The sequence below is a fragment of the Tamandua tetradactyla genome, chromosome 5 (assembly GCF_023851605.1).
Source record: "Tamandua tetradactyla isolate mTamTet1 chromosome 5, mTamTet1.pri, whole genome shotgun sequence".
NCBI lineage: Eukaryota > Metazoa > Chordata > Mammalia > Pilosa > Myrmecophagidae > Tamandua > Tamandua tetradactyla.
The window spans coordinates 70,103,538-70,126,925 of record NC_135331.1 but is presented as its reverse complement, the minus strand read 5'-3'; the positions used below and the strand labels follow the sequence as shown (position 1 = coordinate 70,126,925).

Genomic DNA, 23,388 nt, shown 5'->3' with positions numbered 1-23,388 from the left:
GTCTATCACTAATTTGGGGTAGGGAGATGGAACTATCTGATGTTCTGGAGAGGCTGGGCTAGGTTTCAGGACTTATCTGGACCAGGAACCCATCCAGAGGTTGTAGGTTTCTGGAAAGTTATCCTAGTGCCTGGACCCCTTGTGGAATCTTATATATTGCCCTAGGTGTTCTTTAGGATTTGCTGGAAAGGTCCTGGTTGGGGGTTGGCAGGTTATGATAGGCAGCGAGGTCTACCTGAAGCTTGCATAAGAGCCACCTCCAGAGTAGCCTCTCAACTCTATTTGAACTCTCTCTGCCACTGATACTTTATTAATTACACTTCTTTCCCCCCTTTTGGTCAAGATGGAATTGTTGATCCCAGAGTGCCTGGTCTGGATTCATCCCTGGGAGTCATCTCCCATGTCACAAGGGAGACTTTCACCCCTGGATGTCATGTCCCACGTAGAGGTGAGGGCAATGATTTCACTTGCAGAGTTGGCTTAGAGAGACTGAGGTCACATCTGAGCAACAAAAGAGGTCCTCCAGAAGTAACTCTTAGGCATGGCTATAGGTAGTCTAAGTTTCTCCACTTCCTACATAAGCTTCACAAGAGTAATCCTCATGATTGAGGGCATGGCCTATTTGGGTGTCCTTAAAGTCTGACACAGTATCAGGGGTGTTTTATATATATATAAAACAGCCTCTTGAAATCCAGAAATAATAATCACCACTCTGGACTTAATGTGTCTGCTCTAAAAGCTTACAATCTAGGCCCCTGTTTTCTTATAAGCGTTTTCTAAAGGGGACCATACCATAGTTGTTTTTTTGTTTCTGGCTTATTTGCCTCACCAAATGTCCCACATGTCCATTCACATCGTTGCATGCCTCACGACGTTGTTCCTTTTCCTAGCAGCACAACCTTCGTTCCTAAGTATACCCCATTGTTTGTCAATCTACGTCTCTGTCAGTGCATCCTTCAGCCACCTGCATTCATCAGGCATCATGTAGAGGGCCCAAAGTCCACAGTCCATCAACATTCTCAATTTTAGATAATTTCATTGTTCCCAAGAGAAAGCAAACCAATAAACACACCCTCACCAAATAGGAAATCTAAACCTCCTCTTAACTCTTGTCCCTCCCTCCATTATTTTTACCTCTGCTGTTGCTGTGGTAGTGCTGATGGTTTCCTTTTGAACATAGCTCTTAGCATGCAATAGCAGTTTTCCCCCTGTACCCTGGACTTAAATACTCTTTATTCAAGAATCATATCTTTGAAGTAATTCTTATGAGAACTCATTCATATTTCTAGTTTGAATCTGTGGGACACCTAGGTCTATACAACCCCTTTCAATCTTGTTCATTTTCAATATGGTAATATTACTTCTAGACCCACTAGAGAATCATCTTCACTCCTATCTATTCCCTTACATTGGAATTCAACCTCGTTAGCTAACGGTTCACCCATCTCTAGCTTCTATGTATCTCTAAGTCCCCTATATTCTGTATACCTTTATGCTGGTCATAAAAGTGGAAACATACAGTATCTATCCTTTTGTGTCTGGCTAATTTCATTCAGCATTATGTCCTCAAGGCTCATCCATCTTGACATGTGCTTCAGGACATTATTTTGTCTTACTGCTGCATAATATTCCATGGTATTTATATACCATATTTTGTTGATCCACTCATCTGTTGATGGGTATTTGCTTTATTTCCATCTTTTGGTGATTGTGAATAATGCTGCTATGAACATCAGTGTGCAAATGTCTGTTTGTGTTATTGCTTTCAGCTCTTCTGGGTATTTACCAAGTAGTGCTATTGCTGGGTCATAGTTTCTTAAGGATATTTAGTTTCTTAAGGAACTGCCAGACAGTCTTCCATAGTGGCTGCACCATTATACATTCCCAACAGCAGTGCATAAGTGTCCCAGTTTCTCCACATCCTCTCCAACTTTTATAGTTTCCTGTTTGGTTAATAGCAACCATTCTTAGGGGTGTGAGGTGGTATCTCATTATAGTCTTGATCTGTATTTCCCTTATAGCCAGTGAAAATAAGCATCTCTTCATGTGCTTTTGAGCCATCTGTGTTTGCTCTTCAGAAAAATGCTTATTCATATCTTCAGCCCATTTTATAATCGGGTTGTTCATTCTTTTATTGTTGAATTGTTTGATTTCTTTGTATATACAGGAAATCAAACCTTTGTTTGATATGTGGTTTCCAAATATTTTCTAACATTGTGTTGGCTGCCTCTTCACCTTTTTGATAGTTTTTTGAGGTGCAGAAGCATTTGATTTCAAGGAGTTCCCATTTATCTATTTTTTCTTTTGTTGCTTGTACTCTGGGTGTAAAGTTTAGGAAGCTACCTCCTATTACTAAGTCTTGAAGATGTTTCCCTGCATTTTCTTCTAGAAGCTTTATGGTGCTATATTTAGGTGCTTGATCTACTTTGAGTTAATTTTTGTGTAAGTTGTAAGACAGGGGTCCTCTTTCATTCTCTTGGCTATTGATATCCAGTTCTTCCATGCCCAATTATTGAAAAGACTATCTTGTCCCAGTTCAGAGAATTTGGGAGCCTTGTCAAAAAGCAGTTGGCCATAGATTTGGTGGTCTATTTTTTGCACTCTTGATTTGATTCCATTGGTCAATGTTAAACACTGTCTTTATAAACATATATCATATCAAAGTTAAAATAGATGACATTAAACAGAATCATCGGTTAAAGGTATTATGGGGGGAAATGCAAGTGAGAAATATTATTAATTATGAGGAAATTCAGGAGGTTTATTAACACTGTCAATAACCATTGTCTTTTGTCAGTGGAGAAACAAACTGATTAGTTCAATTGTAAATACACGTTAGAAAAAAAAATGTGTCCTGAATGCTTATTTAGGAGGAATTTTATGTTTCATAAAATTTATAGTTTCATGAAAATGAAATTTAATGAAAAGAATTTGATAAAGGAGACATGATCAACTCTAAAAATCATTTGTATAAAATATGGACTGCTTTTCTAGTTTTAAAAAGAATTTAAAATAATGTACTCATTAGTGAGAGCAAAATATAATAAAAACTTGGTATGTTAGGCAGTGTGACGGTAGCTCAGTGGCAGAGTTCTCACCTGCCATGCCGGAGACCTGGGTTTGATTCCCAGTGCCTGCCCATGCAGGAAAAAAAAAAAAAACCTGGTATGTTTCACTTCCTGAAACAAATCATCTAAACATGATTTTCCTCTACTAAACCCATAGGATAAATTAACATTTCTGTCTTTCTAGAAAATGCATTATTCAGTACAAGTGATGACACAGTTTTGATACACACACAAGGAATGGGTTTTTTTGTTTTGTTTTGTTTTTACCATACTTGGTGCTAGTTTCACTGTATTTGATCTAGAAATTAATTATATAATTACTGTATCATCCATCTAGATGATGCGTTCATCATATTTCAGTAGTATTGAAAAGCTACTTAACTGTTTTGAAGGGACTTATTAGTCTATTATTAAACGGAGTTAGCTGAAAAAATAATAAAAATCATGTTCAGACATTGCAGAAACCTAAGACTCCAGCTGCTGTCACTGAGAGAATAAAAACAACTAAGTCACCCAAGGACTCGATTACAATCTTAACATTTTGTTTTCACCTCTGCTACTACAGTCGAAGCTCCTGCCGCTACCACAGTTATCACTGCTAATAGCCAAAGCCACATTATGACTTTCAAGGGCCCTGGACGCTTTTGTCTTCCTGCTACCCTTCTTCCATAAAAGAGTTTCAATTTTATTTTATTACTGCATTGGTAAAAAGACAAATATAATACAGGTTGGATTCATTATTATATATTCTTTATTATATTCATTTATCTCTTCTGAATTTAAAAGCTATTAAAACATTTCCATGCGCTCCTAAACATCTCGTGGGTCCTAGGTACTATGCCTCAGGGGTCACGTGATAAGTCAGCCCATGTAATAGCTGCTAACTTTTGCTGAGCGCTAGCAGGCATCGTGTTAACTCACTGTCTTACTTAGTCTCCATGCAATGCTTGTGACATAAATATAAGTACTATTCTCTCCTTACACAGGAGAAAACTGCAGCCTAAAGAAATCACAGAGGAAGTAACCACAGAGCCCAGAATCAAATCCAGGCCCTCCTGATTCCAAAGCCTATGACTTCCCCCCCGCCCCCATATGGCCTTCTAGGAACTGAATGCTCAACAAGTCATGACCCCACGAGTGACCCTGCTACCAGCCCAGACTTATAGCAAAGGCTCAGGCAGGCCATTCCGACTTCTGAGTTAGAAAACTCTAAGTTAACTCCCTCGCCAGCTATAAAACCCTACACTGTGAAACAGATTGACTGCCAGGAATGCAAATATTGGATGTGATTCAACCCAGTGTACCTGACTAGACACATACCAGAAGTCTTCTTCGGAAAAAAATAAAATCTAGAGTTGCTAGATTAAAAAAAAAAAAATCTGGAATTGTTTCATGTCTTATAGATAAATACCCTTTGGAATGTTTTGTAGGTTAAATTCACTTAGCAGACTGAAGACGTTTTCAATATGCAGTTCTCATTTTCTGGGCATCCTCCTCTCATTCCTCCCACTTCAGTTCTTCGCATCACGCCTTGTGCAGCTCTAGGAGGCAAGTACCAGAGAGTGTCCAAATGACAGCAGAGTCCATGCCCATGCACAACAGTGCAGGTGTATTGCAACAAATGTCAGGGCAGAGTTCAGGAAAGGGTAAATTTAAGAAAGTGCAAGAAATTCCTGGGAAATAATAAAAGGCCTGCTATAGCCCGAAGGAGTAAGGACAGCTGCCCAATCCAGCCAAGGGAGAAGCAAAACAATTGAGCCTTGTTCTTCACAGGTACACCTATCAGAATGATTAACCACAATCCCAGCCAGACACGGTGACCTCCATTAGTTAGATAATGACAGGGCATACAGAGAGTTCACTTTGGTTTGCTGGTCCATTAAACAGACCTATTTCCCTCTGTGTTCAATAGAAGCGACCTAAAAGCTTTTGAGGTGCCAGTCAACGAGGCATCTAGATGCAACAACCCTTCAAGAATTTTGTTCTCACATTTCTTTGTGGGGGAGATATTCTTCAGCCAAGCGTTGCTGTTTTTGCACTAGAGGAAAAAGAGATTGTTTAGGTGTACTCTTCAGTAGGAAGGAAAAGAAAATTAATTTGCTTGCTGGCATTGAGCAGTTGGATTTCCTTTCTCATATAATAAACAACTTAGTCCATTGTCTGAAGCTGAGGGTGAATACACTGTAGGAGATTCTCACCGTGAACCCTAAACTTTGGCCTCTGTAATTTATGATTTTTTTTCTTAACTCCTTATTCCCTACCCCTGTCCAATTTTGGCTCTATGAATTGGATTATTCTAATTATTTCATATCAGTGAGATCATACAGTGTTTGTCCTATTGTGTCTGGCTTATTTTACTGAATGTAAGGCGGACGTTGTTGTATGCATCAGAACTCCATTTCTTTTTAATGTCTGAATATGTCATTGTATGCATATAACACATTGTGTTTATCCATTCATTCGTTGATGGAAATTTGGGTTGCTTCCATCTTTTGGCAACTGTGAATAATGCTGTTAGGAACATCAGTGTGAAAATATCTGTTTGAGTCCCTGCCTCCAGTTCTTATGGGTATATACCTAGTAGAGGAATTGCCAGGTTGTATGGTAATTCTGTACTTAACTTTCTGTCTTCCACAGTAGCTGCACCGTTTTATATCCCCACCAGTGATGAATGAATGTTCCTCTTTATCCACATCCTTTCCAACACTTGTAATTTTGTGATTTTTCAAATAGTAGCCATTCTAGTAGATGTGAAATGATATCTTAATGTAGTATTTATTTGCATTTCTCTAGCAGCTAATGATGTTGAACATCTTTTTTTTTTTCACGGCCAGGCACCGGGCATTGAACCCGGGTCTCCAGCATGGCAGGCAAGAACTCTGCCTGCTGAGCCACCACGGCCCACCCTGAACATCTTTTTATGGGATTTTTGTTCACTTGTGTATCCTTTTTGGAGAAATGTCTGTTCAAGTCTTTGGCCCATTTTTAAATTGGATTGTTTGTCTTTTTGTTGTTGAGTTGAAGGACTTCTTTTTAAATCCTCATTGGACATGTGGTTTTCAAATATTTTCTCCCATTTATTAAGTTGCCATTTTACTTTCACAATAAAGTCCTTTGAGGGACAAAAGTTTTTTATTTTGATAAGGTCCCATTCATCTATTTTTCTTTGTTGCTTGTACTTTGGGTGTTGTAGCCTTATGAATTTGAAAATAACACAGAACTTATCATGCAGTTTGCGTTTTCAGTTAAAATTTTGTTTTTTAGTTAAAATTCTATCTGTGGTTAGATGACCCCATGAAGACAAGAGGGAACAGAGGTGAGGTAGTTCTCCACAGAAAGGGTTGCAAAAACCACATTTGTCCTCCGCAAACACTAAGGAATAACATTCATGAATTTGACAAATGTGAGAACTACTTGGCAAATATTTATTAAGTATCTGGTTAATACTGAGACGCTGAGTTTTTGCTGAGACAAGATCTCTGTCTTCCAATATCTCACCCCCAGACTGGTAGGCGCTTAAGGCTTAGTTTTGCCCTTCCTGTCACAGCACAGAAAAAAACAACATGATTTAGCCTGGGATTAATTTATGGAGAAGCCAGATCATGTCCAGACCTCCTTTCCCATACTATTACACCTATGAGAAGCTATAAAAGAGGAAAAAGAGCCTCCTGACATCAGATCCTCCCCCCCGAGTTTTGTCTGGGACTCTGTCCAGGCAAGCAGTTGGGGTAGTCAGGCCAGAGGAGGCTGAACTGTCAAATAGGCTGACTCAGGGAAACTCCTCGCCTTCCCTGGCACCATCCCCATTCCCTTACTCGTTCGTTTCAGGCCTGTTCTCTCTGTGCCCAGGCCTGCCAAGAAGCCAACGCCTCTGCAAGAAGTCTTCTTACCGTCCACTCATGCCCACCCCCATTCTGGCCCCACTGCTGCCTGGGGCTCTGCCGATCCCTTTATCCTCCCTCCCTCTCTCCCTAACACCTACAGATTACCTAAGTGACAGGAACTCCCAGCACTGAGAATCAAGGACAGTAGAATGTGGTCTCTGCCAGTTAGGAGTCCCGTAGGTCAGCCAAACTTCCAATAAAATATAAATGCAATGAAGTGTCACAGTTTTCTTGAAAGGAGAAGGACAAGGTCCAGAGGGTTTTCGGTAGAAGGGAGGGACTTGTGTGCTTAAGGTGTGGGGAGAATAAGAGGGAAGAGTTCTCCTACACTTGAATTACTTTCTTTCTCTTCCCACCAAGTAGACGTCCTTGTTTACTGTTCACTCAAGGTTAAAGTAACTGAACCTTCTAAATTTTACAGCTGTCTGGGCTGACGTGCAAACGGCAGAAGGCCTAGAGGAAGTGAATAAGAAGTCATTCATCTCAACTGCATCCTCAGGCTCTCTCTGCCACATAGCTGTTAGTATCCAACTTTATAGGAGAGAAACTCGGGATCAGAGAGGTTAGTTGGCCTGCCTAGGAGCACACAGCGCATGCAATCTCCTGGGATGGGCGACCAGACACTCTTAAGCGGTCTTATGTGGCTACTTGATCTTTTCCTGCTCTCAGATTCTGTGGTTCTTCTGCTCTATCCTTGAAGACCATGTCTTAAAGTGGGGAAGAAATGAGGGTTACAGCCAATGCAGCAGGGATATGGTCAGGAGAGAGTTTGTAGCCAAACTGGGTTCCAAAGCCTGGGTCTGCACTCTGCGGGGGTGGAGGAAGTCAAGCACAAGTCTACTTTCTTAGATGGTTTTCTGTTCATGTTGCCACTCATATCTTTTGATGACGCTTTAACCAGCATCATGTAACCTTAATATTAGGGTGAAGGTGCCACTTCTGTAGGCTGTTCCCAGAAGTCATTGTTCTTCCTGATTCATGATGCCCTCTCCTTTTTGAGTTTATCTCAAGCTATGCTCTGTGCAGAAGAAATGGAGCCCAGCAGAGCTAACCTGGCTTCCTGGAGCACTAACTCTTAGCATAAATCTCTAACTGTAGTGCCCGAAGAGCTGGTGCTGGACTAGGAGAATTACCCCAGCTCCCTCATACCCCACCCCTAACCATCACAGAAACACAAAACTTCTTAAATAGTTGCTTGGCAATGGCAGCTTAAAATAATTTCTCTAACCATCCTGTCTCTTCCCAAGAAATGATCAAACAAACCACTCCTTTACAGAAATTCTCAAGCTGCCCGTGACCTCAATGCCACAGCTTTGTCACCTTTGAGACTTTTCTTCCTGGAAGACATACCAGTTGCTGGTATCTTCAAGTGTCTTCAATTATTTCCACTTAAAAAGAAACATCCTTCATTCATCCACCCATCTGTCCATCTAAGATTTACTGATAGAAAAATTATACTTCTCAGTTTGTCCAGAACAGTCCTAGTCTATGACTGTTTTGCCAGTACAATCATTAAAGGTACCCTTTCTTTTATACCAAAAGCTATCCAGTTTGGGAGATAAATTATTTGGTCACTCTATTTATTGACTACATACTGTGTGGCAGTCACTGTGGTAGATCCTAAGAAAACCAGGACCCTTCCTTTGAGGAGCTCAAAAACATGGGAACTCTCTAGATTGTACAAAGATCACTGAGCAAATGCTAGCTTTGACAGCTAATCCCAACCTTTCTCCCCCTTCTTGATGTACCAACTCCATTAATCAGTGTCTCAATCCCTTGTCTGCTGGTCCTCTCTCCTCAGTGACCCACAAGGATTTATGCGTCCCTTCAGAGCCCTTGTGGATACATATTTCCTTTGGGTGTCTCATGAGTACATTTCCGTATACCTCTTCATTGTCCCATACAGATACCTTCATCTGCTCCATCAAGACCCCATGTGAACAATCTCATGTGCCCCTTCAGGGGCCAATGGACCAATGTTTTCCTTCTGTGCCTCACGTGGATGCCACAGGGTCCCCTCAATAGCTGCATGTGGACATTCTGTGTACCCTTTTAGCGTTGCATGTGGACTCTGTACCCCTTTAATGGTGCAGACCCCACCAGTGGTCCCCAGTGTGAAGGCTGTAGGCCCCTGGAGCTTTACAGAGTAGCAAGGAGTCCTTGAGAGCATTTGTGGACAGGGGAAATTTTGTGTGTGGTTAAAAGAGCTCCTCTTATATGAAAAGATTCTGTCTCAGAGCCACCTGATATACTTGTTAAAAAATTGATCAATGGGCCTCACTCTTGACCTATTGAATCTGAATTACTAGATGTGAAACCTAAGGATTTTCATTTTAAACAAGTTCCAGTGGGGTCTTAATGGTCACACTCAAATCTGATGATACTGTATATCCGAATCTCCTGGAGAACTTTCTTAAAGTCCTTTAATTTCTACAAGATCAGTGGTAAAGTCCCACTATTAATTATAGGTTTTAGTTATTTCTGTCCTCTCCTTTTTTTTTCTTTATCAGTCTACCTAAAGGAATGTCAATTTTATTGATCTTTTCAAAGAAACCAACTTTTGGTTTCATCGATTCTCTTGATTATTTTCCTATTCTCTATTTCATTTAACTCTGCTCTAATCTTTATTATTTCTTTTCTTCTATTTACCTTAATTTGTGCTTCTCTTTCTATTCCTCCAGATGTGAGGTCTGATTATTGATTTGAGCTCTTCCATCCTTTTTTTTTCCTGCATGGGCAGGTACTGGGAATCAAACCTGGTTTCCGGCATGGCAGGCGAGAGAATTCTGCCTGCTGAGCCACCGTGGCCCACCCTTCCTTCCTTTTTAATGTAGACGTCCATGACTATACATTTCCCTCACAGCACTGCCTTCACTGCATTCCATAAGTTTGGGTATGCTGTGTTTCTGCTTTCATTTGTCTCAAAATATTTCTTAATTCCCTTATTTATTTCTTCTTAGACCTACTGCTTGCTTAAGAGTGTAATTAATTTCTACTAATTTGTGAAATTTTTAGTTTTCCTTGTGTTACTGATTTCTGGCTTCACTCTATTGTGGTCAGAGAAGATGATTTGGGTAATTTCAACCTTTCAAAATTCACTGGGACTTGTTTTGTGACCTGACATGTGGTTTGTCTTGGAGAATGACCCATGAGCACTTGAAAAGAATGTTTTCTACTATTGTTGGCTCTTCTGTATACTTCTATTACATCTAGTTCATTTATAATATAGTATTTTTCATATCCTGTTTCCTTCTGTTCTAGTTTGCTAGCTGCTGGAATGAAATATACCAGAAATGGAATGGCTTTTAAGAGGGGACTTTAATAAGTTCCTAGTTTACAGTTCTAAGGCCAAGAAAATGTCCCAAATAAGTCTATAGAAATGTCCAGTCTAAGGCATCGAAGGAAACATACTTTCATTCAGGAAGGCCAATGAAGTTCAGGGTTTCTCTCTCAAGTGAGAAAGCAAGAACATAGTCAGGGTTTCTCTCTGGAAAGGGCTGGAAAGGCACATGGCAAACACCGTGTCATCTGCTAGTTTCTCTCTTGGCTTCCAGTTTCATGAAGCTCCCTGGGAGGCGTTTTCCTTCTTCATCTCCAAAGGTCACTGGCTCTTGGGCTCTCTGCTTTGTGGTGCTGCAGCATTCTCTACTCTCTCCGAATCTCCCATTCTCCAAAATGTTTCCTCTTTTATAGGACTCCAGAAACTAATCAAGACCCACCCAAATGGGTGGCGACACACCTCTACCTAATCTAGCTTGACAACCCCTCTTGATTAAATCACATCTCCAGGAAGATGATCTCATTACAGTTTCAAACATGCAATACTAAATAGGGATTAGAAGAAAGCTGCCTTTACAAAATGGGATTAGGATTAAAACATGGCTTTTCTAGGGTACATACATCATTTCAAACCGCACTTTCTACCCTCTGGACCCTAAAAAAGACATGTTTTTCCCATATACAAAAATACATTAATTTCATAACAATATCAGAAATCCTTAAACCACTTCAGTAGCAATACATACGAAATACAAAGTTAGAAACAGTACAAACTCCTATCAAAGTTAGTTACCGACATGGTCTGTTCTAAAACAAAATTATCCTCTGGCTCTGGAAACACAGAACAAGTTATTTGCTGCCAACATACAAAGGAGGAACAGTCATGGGATACATATACACATTTTCATAGGGAGGAAGGAACACAGGAAGGTCACAGGACCCAAGCAGTTTCAAAAACCTGCAGGGCAAAGTCTATTAGCTTTCAAAGTCTGAGAGTCATTCATCTTCAGGGCTCCTGAAAGTGGCAGTCCCACCCTTTCCAAGGGCCTACACAGAGGCCTGCCTCTCTCCAAATGCAACCTTGGGGGGTATTGGGGAGACCACCTTTTTCTCGGCTCCATCCTGTCCAAGCATTGGTGCCACACCTAGGCTCTCTGCCTGCTCCAGAAACCAGGTTCTTTCCAAACCCCAAGGAATGTGCTCCACTCTCTCCACGGCCTGAGGCGGTATGACTCTTCCACTGTCATGAGGTGGAAGGCCCATCCTCTGCCTTTGGGGCAAACTCACCCTCTCCATGGGCTTGGGTGGGTCTGCTCTCCTGACCCGAGGCTTCTTGACTTCAGACTTCAGTCTCCACGGTTTTGCCTCTGAAGTCATTTTTCCTCCAATGTGTCCCTTCTCTGAACCCCCCACTCCAGACTGGCATTGGCTCTATTTATACAGGTCCCACAATGCCCCTGTTGGCTTTCTATGCAGTAGCCTTGGATCATGCTCATCAGACTTAAGGAGTTCCCACAAATCCTTCCTGGATGACTCAATGTCCCATCTTGGCTTTCTCTGAAATGGCTGGCTGTCTCCACATTTAGCCAAACCCTCACATGGGGCACCATTCTTTGGGGTCTCCTCTCCTGGAAGCCCAGAATTTTCCAGAACATCAATTCCTGCTTTCTTAGTACCCAAGAGTTTGGTTCTCAGCTTATCTCTTTCCTGTTGCATTTCACTGTAAGCTGCAAGGAGAAACCAAGCTGCACTTTCCACACTTAATTTGGAAACCTCTTCTGCTAAATATCCAAGTTCATGGCTTTTAAAATCTGTCTTCCAGCCAAAGCCACTAGTCAATTTTGCCAGATTAGCTGCCATTTTAAAACAAGGCTTGCCTTCCTTCCAGTCTATAACACGCACCTCATTTCTGTCTAAGACTTTATCAGAAATGTTTTTAGAGTTCACATTTCTACCAACAGTCTTTTCAAAGCATTCTAGGCCTTCTCTATCAAGGTTCTTACAACTCCTCCAAAATCTTCCCCTTATCCATTTAAAAAGCCATTCCAAAATATTTGTATTTGCAAACCACAGCAGCAGCATCCCACTCTCCAGTACCAACATCTGTTCTAGTTTTCAGGCTACCAGAATGCAATATACCAGAAATGAAATGGCTTTTAAAAGGGGACTTTAATAAGCTCTTAATTTATAGTTCTAAGGCCAAGAAAATGTCCCAATTAAGTCTATAGAAATGTCTAATCTAAGACATCCAGGGAAAGATACCTTGGTTTAAGAAGGCCAATGAAGTTCAGGGTTTCTCTCTCAAGTGAGAAAGCACATGGCGAACACAGTCAGGGTTTCTCTATGGAAAGAGCTGGAAAGGCACGTGGTGAACACAGCATCATCTGCTAGCTTTCTCTCCTGGCTTCTGGTTTCATGAAGCTCCCTGGGAGGCGTTTTCCTTCTTCATCTCCAAACGTTGCTGGCTCATGGGCTCTCTGCTTTGTGGTGCTGCAGCATTCTCTCCTCTCTCTGAATTTCTCATTCTCCAAAATGTTTCCTTTTTTATAGGACTTCAGAAACTAATCAAGACCCACCCAGATGGGTGGAAACACACCTGTACTTAATCCAGCTTGACAACCCCTCTTGATTAAATCACATCTCCAGGAAAATGATCTCATTACAGTTTCAAACATGCAATACTGAATAGGGATTAGAAGAAATGGCTGCCTTTACAAAATGGGATTAGGATTAAAACATGGCTTTTCTAGGGTACATATATCATTTCAAACCAGCACACCTTCTATCTTGATGTTCTATACACTAATGAAAGTGGTACAATAAGACTCTATTATTATAGAAGAATCTATTTCTCCCTTCAGTTTTGTCAATGTTTCCCTCATGTATTTTGGGGTTTTATAATTAGGTGTGTTATATGTTTGTAATTATTATATCTTCTTGGCGTATCAGCCCTTGTATTAAAATAAAATGTTCCTTTTATGTCTGTTGTAACATTTTTTTATTTAAAGTCTATTCTGTTTAGTATAAGTATAGCTAATCCAACTCTCTTTTGGTTACTGTTTGCACGGCATATTTTTCATCCTTTTACTGTCAATCTCTTTGTGCCTTTAGGGCTAGGTTAGTCTCTTGCAGATGACATGTAGTTGGATCATACTTTTTATTTTTAATCCATCCTGCCAATCTGTCTCTGGATTGGAGAGTTTAATCCATTAAGAGTAATTACTGATAAGATGGGACTTCGGCCACTTTGTCCTCATTTCTCATGCATCTTACACATTTTCGTCCTGCTTTTCATTCATTGCAGGCTTCCTTTGTTTACAGTTGATCTTTTGTATGAAACAGACTGATCCACTTTTAATTTTCATTTCTGTATTTACTTTAAATATTTTCTTTGTGGTTATTGTGGGATTTGTATTTAACAACCTAAATGTTTAATCAACTAATTTGACATGATACCAATGTAACTTCAGTAGTATACAGTCTCTACCCCTATACCCCTCCATACCCCCTCATTATGCTTTTTAAGGGAGCCACATACTATCTCTTTATATTTTGTATGCCCATAAGATAGAAGTATGATTATATCTCATTCAATTATATTCTAAATCTTATAAGAAATATAAAGTAGAGTTACATACTGAAGATACAATAATATTGCCATTTGTATTTACCCATGAATTCACCTCACTGGAGGTCTTTATTTCTTCCTTTCCTTCCAACCTGGGACTGCCCTTTAGCAATTCTTATAGGGCAGGTTTCTTTGTGAGCAACTCCCTCAGCTCTTGTTTATTTGTGAATGTCTTCAATTCTCCCTCATTTCTGAAGGACAGTTTTGTCATAAATAGAATTCTGGGCTAGGAATTTTTCTCTTTCAGTACTTTAAATGTGCCATATCACTGCTTTCTTGTCTCCATAGTTTCTGATGAGAAATTAATGTTTACTCTTTTTGAAGATCCCTTGCATGTAACAAATCACTGCTCTCTTGCTGCTTTCAGAATTCTCTTTTCATTTTTGGCATTCAACATTTTGATTATCATATGCCTTGGAGTATGTCTATTTGTGTTTATCCTGCTTGGAGTTTGTTGGGCATCTTGTTGTGTATATTCATGTCTTTCATTAGATTTGGGAAGTTTTCAGCTATTATCTTCTTAAATATCCTTTCTTTCAGCCCTTTTTTCCCCCCCCAATTTTCTGGAATTCCCACAGTGCATATATTAGTGCACTTCATGTCCCACAGGTTCCTTAGACTTTGTTAATTTGTTTCTCCTTTCCTCTTCTTTTCTAGAGACTTTATGGTTTCAATTGTCCTGTCTTATAGGTTGCTTTCTTCTTCTGCCTGTTCAAATCTTCTCTTTGAACAATTCTAATTTTGTGTGTGTGTGTGTGTGTGTGTGTGTGTGTGTGTGTGTGTGTGTGAGCAGGCACTGGGAATCGAACCTGGTCTCTGGCATTGCAGGTGAGAACTCTGCCTTCTGAGCCCCCATGGCCTGCCCTCTAATGTATTTTTAATCTCCACTATTGTGGGGTTTTTTGTCTCCCAAGTTCTGTTTGATTTCTTTATAAAATTTCTAATTCTTCCTTTTGCTCATACATCATCTTCTTTATTTTTTTAGTTCTAGGTCTATGTTTTCCTTTAGCTCATTGAATTTATTTAGGAAATTTGAGTGAATTGATTAGTTAGTTGTTTCAATATCTGTACATCCTCTGTTGTTTTAATTTGTTTCTTTGAATGGGGTATTTTAGTTTATAAGCTTCTGGAATGCAGTATACCAGAAAAGGAATGGCTTTTAAAAAGGGAATTTTATTAAGTTGCAAGTTTACAATTTCAAGGCTGTGAAAATGTTTAAATTAAGGGATCCAGAGAAAGATATCATAACTCAAAAATAAAAACTGGGTCAATGAAGTTCATGGTTTCTCTCTCATCTTGGAGGGCACATGGTGATGTCTCCTAGCTTTTCCTCTTCATTTCATAAGGCTTCCCCAGAGGTGTTTTCCTTCTGGAACTCCAAAGATCTCTGGCTATGTGGGCTCTGTTGGTTCTAGTGGCTCTGTTGGCACTAAACTTTTTCCAAAATGGTTCCCTCTTAAAGGGCTCCAGTAAGAAACCCCACCTTGAATGGGTGGAGACACATCTCCCTGGAAACCATCTAATCAAAAGCACTACCCACAATTGTGTGGGTCACAGTTCCATGGTAACAATAAAAAAGACCCCACCCAGCAATATTGAATGAAGATTAAAGGACATGACTTTTCTGGGGTACATGAGAGCTTCAAACAGGTGCATGGGGCATCTCTTCCAGCTTCTTTTACTTCTTTGTGTGATTTGTGATCTTTTGTTGATGTCTGGACATTTGATTATTTTGATGTGCTGTCTGTGAAAGTCTGTTTCTCCCTCTTCCCTAAGGTTTTAGTATAGATCGGCTGTTTAAGGCTCTTCTTTAACATTAGCCCAGTCTCTACTGAACTTTAGAACAACCCATGGTTAGCAGTTTGCTTTTTTCTCAGGTGTCTCTGAAACTTTTCCTTGCCCTGGGTGTGTATAATAACTTTCAAGAATTCTCTAGTATACATGACAGTTTCCTCTCCAGGAGGGAATAGCCTCTCCCCAGCAACTCATCCTGGAGTCCTGGGTTGTGTTCTTTGATTTTACACAGATCTTCCTCCCTGGAAATTGTGGTTGGCTCAGCTCTGCTCTTGCACTCTCTCTGCCTTTTCAGTCCAGCTTTCAGACCTAGGTCTTAGCTGTCACTCAGTATTTCTCCTCCTCCTTTCTTTACAGTTTTTCTTCCCCTAGTAACTTCCATGTTAGGGGACCTAGGTCCATGCCCAGATTCTGTTTTCCATAAAGTGAGACGGGTTTGATGCACAAAGACACCCAATATTTTCATTTAGGTGCATTTCAATCAGACTCCAGGGACCCAGATCACTTATCACAGCAGTTATCATGGTTCCACCTTGTTTCAGGGAGCCACACTTAAATGCATGTGTGCACCACTGCCATGGTCTATCTGGCCTCAAGGACCCACGTTTGAATGTTTATACATAGCCCACCAGCACCATATGTGGAATAGCTGTAAGGGACCAGCAGTGGAATGCGCCCTGGCTGCAAAGCCCCCTATAAATCACACAAGCCGCCACGTGAATAACAGCATGGGGAAGGGACCTGAAATGGGAAATTTATCTTGTTGCTCTTTTACTGTTTTTAGGTGCACCTCCCCCACCCATTTCAGCATTCATTGAGTTGCTCTGTAGTCTTGATGATCATTCAGAGTTTGAGAAAGTTGATTTTGACCCTTATTTTGCTATTCCTAAGGGGGACACATATAACATGATTTCTTATGCCTCTTCATATTTTAATTTATCAGTGAGCCTCAAAAGATAGAGGCAGCTGGATCCCCCTTGACTCCTGCAACACCTCTAGGCACCTCTGCCTCTCACCTTTTCTTCTGAACCAGTTTGGGCCTTGTTTCAATTTTCTGGGATGCTCAAGCAAATGCCATGCAATGGGATGACTTAAACAATGGGAATTTATTAGCTTATGATTTTGAGTCTGGGAAAAAGTTCAAATCAATGCATCATTAAGATGATGCTTTCTTCCCAAAGACTGGGGCTGGCTACCGGTAATCCTTGGTCCTTAGTTTTTTATATGGTAAAATTCATGGCAATGTCTCCTGGTCTGTCCCTTCCCTTCCATTTTCCACTGATGTCCAGCAGCTGGCTGATCGCTCTGTTGCTTTCTCTCTATATATCTTGGTTTCATTCTGCTGATAAGGGACTCCAATAATAGAAGTAAGACTCATTCTAATTGAAGTGGGTTACACCTTAACTCAAGTAACCTCACCAAAAGTTTCTACTTACAATGGCTTCACACCTATTGTAATGGATTAAGCATAAGAACATGTTTTCTGGGGTACATACAGCTCCAAACAACCACAGACTTCCTCACTGTTCATATTCTGGACTTTTTAATTTCCCCTGCCCTAGTATAGATATCACATTGCTTCATTGCTATTTCCTGCCTTTAACATGCAATATAACCACAATGTTTCTATCTCTGGGTCCTGACTAAGGTGTTAGGATAGTTTTTCTTTGCTTTTCTTTCACCTCCCTTTCTTTGCCATTTCCTATTTCTTGCTTCTTTTCTCCTTCATTATGTGTCTCATCCAGTTGGTCCACTCATCCTTCTTCTGATTTAAAAACATTCAACCAGGACTTAGAGTGTACGAATGTTTAAAAAGTGTTAGATTCACTCAATGTCTATTTAGTAAGAAAAATGATACTTTGCTAATTCACATTTTTAGAATTTTTCAGAGGCAAAACTAAGATTTGAAAAGTAATTCATTAAATGTAGATTGCAGATTCATCTACAGCTGGAGAGCCAGGGCCAGAAGTGAAGGATCAGCAGTGACCAGTGGGACCAGGCTAAACTCAGGGCAGTAGCTAGGATTCACTTTACGCCAACTTCCAAAGAATCTTCTGGAGTGCTTACCGAGAATGTCATTTCCTAGGCCCACTGTTAGAAACTCTCATTCAGTAGATCTAGAAAGAAGTCAGGCAATATTGAACACGACTTTATATAGCCAGGTCAGCTGTAGCACCTAATAGTTGCGACATCTTGGGCAGGGGTCTAGGATTAACTGACTGTGTGTATGGTGGGGGGAGCAGGGCAAATGATTAATTTGAGCCTCAGTTTTCCTTCTCTATGAAGGAGAGATAGTAACAATGAGTCTGATGGGTCAATATTTTGGAAAACATTGATTGCGCTTTTCTCCTTTGCTCTTCTGAATGTGTTTACTCCTTATCTCTCTGACTGACATATATTGCCTTGGTGGGGGTGGAGGAGATTGATGTTTGTTTTCAGATAGTTTGCAAAGAGAAGGAAGGAATTGATTTTCAGATTCTGACATTCAAAATAGTATCACGCAACAAGACAATAACTATTAAGAGAGTATTTCTGCTTTTCTTTATCTGCTCTCCACATCTACCTCCTTCCTGTATCCACAGTTGTATATTAAAAAAAAAAAAAATCAAGTCTGGAGGTTTCAGATCACAAAAATTCTCATATAATTTAGCAGCTAGGCCATGAAACCTGGAGCTATATGGTAGAAGGAGGGAAAAGGAAAGAAAATCAGACCTGTCTTTGAGGAAATTGTAGAAAGAAGGAGAGCAAGAAAGAAAATAGAGCAAGTGGGTCCAAGGTGAGGAAGAGAAGGGGAAGCCCTCATGAGAACCTCTTGAAGCCTTCATACAACAAACAAGTTGGTTAAAGGCAAAATACGAAAATTGCTCTCAGACTGCCTGAGCACAGTGAGTCTGTCATACCCAACTGTTCTAGTTTGCTAGCTGCAGGAATGCGATATGTTAGAAACAGAACAGCTTTTAAAGGGGGAATTTATTAAGTTGCAAGTTTACAGTTCTAAGGCCATGAAAATGTCCCAATTAAAGCAAGTCTATAAAAATGTCCAAATTAAGGCACCGACAAGAAGTTACCTTCATTCAAGAAAAGCCGATGAAGTTCCGCGTTTTCCTCTCAACTGTAAAGGCATCTAGTGAACATAACATCTGCTAGCTTTCTCTCCAGGCTTCTTGTTTTATGAAGCTCCACTGGGGGGCGTTTTCCCTCTTCATCTCCAAAGGTCTCTGTCTGCGTGAGCTCTTTTTGGCTCTCAGGGTTCTGAAGCATTGTCCAAAATGTTTCCTCTTTTAAAGGATTCCAGTAAACTAATCAACATCCACCTGGAATGGATGGAGTCACATCTCCCTCTAATCAAAGATTAGTACCCACAACTGGGTAAGTCACATTTCTGTGTAGATAAATCTAATCAAGTTTCCAACCTAGTACTGTATAGGGATTATAAGAAACGGCTGCCTCCACAAAATGGATCAGTATTAAAACATGGCTCTTTTAGGGTCCATAATCCTTTCAAACTGGCACACCAACCTACAATGAAAGTACTTACAAATTGTGAAGCACTCTCTTCCAGAAATGTTTGTTGTTACAGCCAAGTTGCTAGTTGCATAGTTGAAAACTAATTCTTTTCTGGGCCAGACTTCAGGAATTTAGGTATAGATAGAATAACAAAAATAGATTAAGGCTTTAGCGAAAATGACTACAAAAGAGTTGAATGTTCTTTCTAACAAAATACACTAGATTTCTTGCCTAATTTCTCTGGCCAAAGTGAGATGAGCCAATCAAACAAAGCTCTTTGTTATAAAGTAGCTGTACTCTAGTTCCCTTCTAATTCTGGAAGTTTGCTTCTGGGCTTGGAGGTGGTAGTGGGGTAGAGGTTAATACCTGGTGGAGGAAGAGTCAGACTGAGTGAGGTTGGAGTCCTTTGTTTGCCACTTACTACTGTATGAGCTGGAACATAGGTATAATTTTCTAATTCACAGTCTTCTCATTAGTAAAATGGGGATAATTATAGAATCTTCCCTCCTAGGTTTGGTTTTTGTTTTTAAAGAGTTTTAATTCTTTATTCTTTAATGCAGTGCATGATTACATTTTTTCATCATATAGCTGTGCAGTTATCACAATCGACTTTTTTGTGTGTGAAAAATAACATATACAAAAAAGCAATAAATTTCAAAGCACATTGCAACAATTAGTTGTAGAACAGATTTCAGAGTTTGGTATGGGTTATGATTCCACCATTTTAGGTTTTTACTTCTAGCTGCTCTACAATACTGGAGATTAAAATAAGTATCAATATAATGATTCAGCAGTCATATTCATTTGTTAAACCCTACCTTCTCTGTATAATTCCACCACCACCTTTGATCTTTCTCCCACTCTTTAGGGGTATTTGGGCTATGCACATTCTAGCTTTTTCATGTTGGAAGGGCCTGCTGATAGTATAGGATGGGAGATGGAAATAGCTGATGTTCTGGAGAAGCTGGCCCCTCTGCATTTCAGGTCTCATCTCGTCCAGGGACCCTCCCAGGGTTTTTTTCTTTTTGTTTTTATCAGGGAATACAATCTGTATGATGTGCTTTTTACTTAGGAAAGAGTGTTATTAGAATAGTTTTAAATCTTAAATAAGGCCTAGACCCTATCTAGACCAATTGAGTAAGAATTCCCAGAGAGATATTTTAAAAACACAGGAGGTTTCTGTGCACACAAGAAGGATTATTCTATAGCAGTGGTTCTCAAACATAAGAGGAATCAGCATCACCTGGAGAGCTTGTTAAAAGAGTTGCCTGGGCCATATCTGGAGTTTCCCACACAATAGGCCTGGGATACGGTCTGCGGTTTTACATTTCTAATGAGCTCCCAGGTGATGCTGGTCCTGCTAGTGAGAAACTTCTAGAATTGCTGCTCTAGAGCAGTGGTCGGCCAACTAGACCCTCAGGACAAATCTGGTCTACTGCCAGTTTTTGTAAATATAGTTTTATTGGGAACAACCATGCTCATTTGTTTATGTATTGTCTATGGCTGCCTCTGCCATACAGCAGCAGAACTGGGTTATTGTGACAGAGACTGGATGACCTGCAAAGCTAAATATATTTACTATCTGGCCCTTTATAGAATAAAACACTTACCAATCTCTGTTCTAGAGTCAAGTAGTTCAGAGAATTTGGGGGAGGGAGGATACATTAATCTTGGAAAACTCAGAGTTAGAATAAATCTATCAAGACTCGATAAAAGTGAGGTTTACTCAGGAACATGGTTGTCTAGTACTTAGGTGCTATGTTCCTTCAAATCTTGCCCTAGTTCTATTTGTAAATTTATGCATTCTTAGACTGAGTAGTTATCTAGCCGACACTTCAATTTTAATAAAGAATTATCTAAAAAATAAATAGTATTGATTATACAGTCTACTTCATTTTACCAGCCTTAGTTATTTATGCTTGATATTAGCTTATCTAACTGTTACAATGTCAATAATCTACTTCAAAAAGCTTTGTCTTAGTTTGTCAGACTAGTTGGTTATGGTAAATACCACACAATGGGCTGGCTTGAATAACAAGAATTTGTTGGGTTATGACTTTAGAAGCTAGGAGGGTTACAAAATCAAGATACCAGCAAAGCTTACTTTCTTCTGGAATTGCTAGTGTTCTGATGCCAGCTTCTAGCAACTCTTGGGGTTCCATGGCTTGTGTCCCAACACATGGCAGTCCCTCTGTCCTTGTGTCTACTCTTCCAGGTTCTGCTGATTTTTCGCTTCTCCCTCTGGTCGTTTCTGACTCTGCCTTCCCATTTCTTCCTTTTATAAGGTAACACAGATGTCGTGCGACCCTGATTCAGTTTGGCACAGGTTAACTAAAAATAACTTCTATAAAAGGCCCTATTTGCAATGGGCTCACGCTCACAGGAAAGCAGATTAACAAGTGTGTGCTGGAGTGTGTAATTCAATCCACCACAGCTTCCGTCACAGAACAGTGGGTCTCAACCCTCACACATAAGAGTCACCTGCGGCGATTAAAAAATACATACACAGAAACAATGTCTGGGTCCTTCCCCCCAGAATTTCTGATCTAAAAGGTGTGGGGTGGAAAATAGGCATTCACGTTTTTAAAAATTTCTAGATGATTCCAACGTGCAGCCAGGACTGAGAACCACAGACACAGTGTGATACTTCTTGTGTATTAGTTAGCTTAAATAATCCCTTAGGTCCCATTATTTTCCCTAATTAGGATTTAACACCCCAGAGGTGGTCTCCTGGCATTCTCATTAGAGAGCACACACCCCAGAGGAAGTGACAATATCTCTTTCCACTGCCCATGCTGCATCCCTGCCAGCACCTGTGAAGATTAGCATGATGAGTACCAGAAATTGGTTTTCACTGGAATATTAGTTTCCTCAGGCTGCCAAAACAAATTTCCACCAACCTGGAAATAACAAAAATGTATTCTTTTGTGGTTGTGGAGGCCAGAAATCTAAAGTCAATGCGTTAGCACGGCTGTGCTCTTTCTGAATCTTTCATGGGCTCTTCAGCCTCTAGGCGGCGCCAGGCTTGCCTTGGCTTGTGGCAGCATCACTCCAATCTCTGCCTCCACCTTCATGTGGCCTTCTCCCCCATGTGTCTTTGCTCTGGGTAAAGGGACACTTGTCATTGGATTTAGGGCTCACCCAGATAATCCACAATGATCTTATCTCTCCATCTGTAACTAAATTGCATCTACAAAGATATTTTTTCCAAATATGGTCACATGCATAAGTTCCTGAGCTTAGGACATGGATATATTTGTGGCTTTTTTGTTGTTATTGTTGTTGTTTATCATCCAATCAACTATAATTGGTAAAATCAGTGTCTTGTTAATAATGAAAATTAGAAATGGGATCTCTGTTGAAATTAGTGACGTTTAAGGCATGTACATGGGCTGAAATATTTTTAAAGCACTCATCTTCCTTCTGCGAAGAGGATAAAAGAATCAACTAGGGAAGCATCCAGGCCAGAGGTTGGCAAATATTTTCTGTAAAGTGCCAGGTAGTAAAAATTTTAGGCTTTGTAGGCAAAAAGCAAAATCATAGCATAACTGCACCACTGATATTTATAGTGTGCCAAGCAATGGTACAAAGTATACATGCAGTCTCTGCCTCCACCTCTCTGATTTGCTGGCTGTTGTACTGTAAAAACAGCCATAGCCAACATGTCCATAATTGAGTATGGCTGTTGTTTCAGTTTGTTAAAGTTGTCAGACTACAGTATACCAGAAATGGGTTGGCTTTTATAATGGGGATTTATTAACTTACAATTTACAAGCTGAGGCCATAAAATGTCCCAATTGAGGAATCAAAAGGATGAATCTTGAACTCTGAAGAAAGACCATCAGTATCGGGGACACCTCTGTCACCTGGGAAGGCACATGGTTGGCATCTGCTGGTCCTTCATTCCCGGGTTCCATTGTTTTCAGCTTCTGATTCCAGTGGCTTTCTCTCTGAGCACTGGGGGGTCCTCTCTTAGCATCTCCGGAGCATTCCTTTCTAACCTGGCTCTCTCAATATTTCTCTCTCAGCTCTCTGGGCAATCTCTCTCCTTTAGCCTCTCATGAAGGACTCCAGTAAAAAGGTTTAAAACTTACCTTTTATTGGGTGAGTCACATCTCAATTGAAACAACCTAAGCAAAAGGTCCCACCCACAATAGATCTACATCCACAGGAATGGATTAAAAGAACACAGCCTTTTCTGGGGTATATAACAGCTTCAAACCAGCAT

General features: G+C 40.3%; 1 long non-coding RNA gene across 1 annotated transcript in view; it reads right to left on the bottom strand.

The window, feature by feature from the left end:
• Positions 1-18,888, bottom strand: part of LOC143682504 (uncharacterized) — an 87,877-nt gene extending 68,989 nt beyond the window's left edge. The window contains exon 1 of the long non-coding RNA XR_013175164.1: positions 18,722-18,888. This is a non-coding gene — a long non-coding RNA (uncharacterized LOC143682504). The remainder of the gene's footprint in view (positions 1-18,721) is intronic.
• Positions 18,889-23,388: the final 4,500 nt, after the last annotated feature.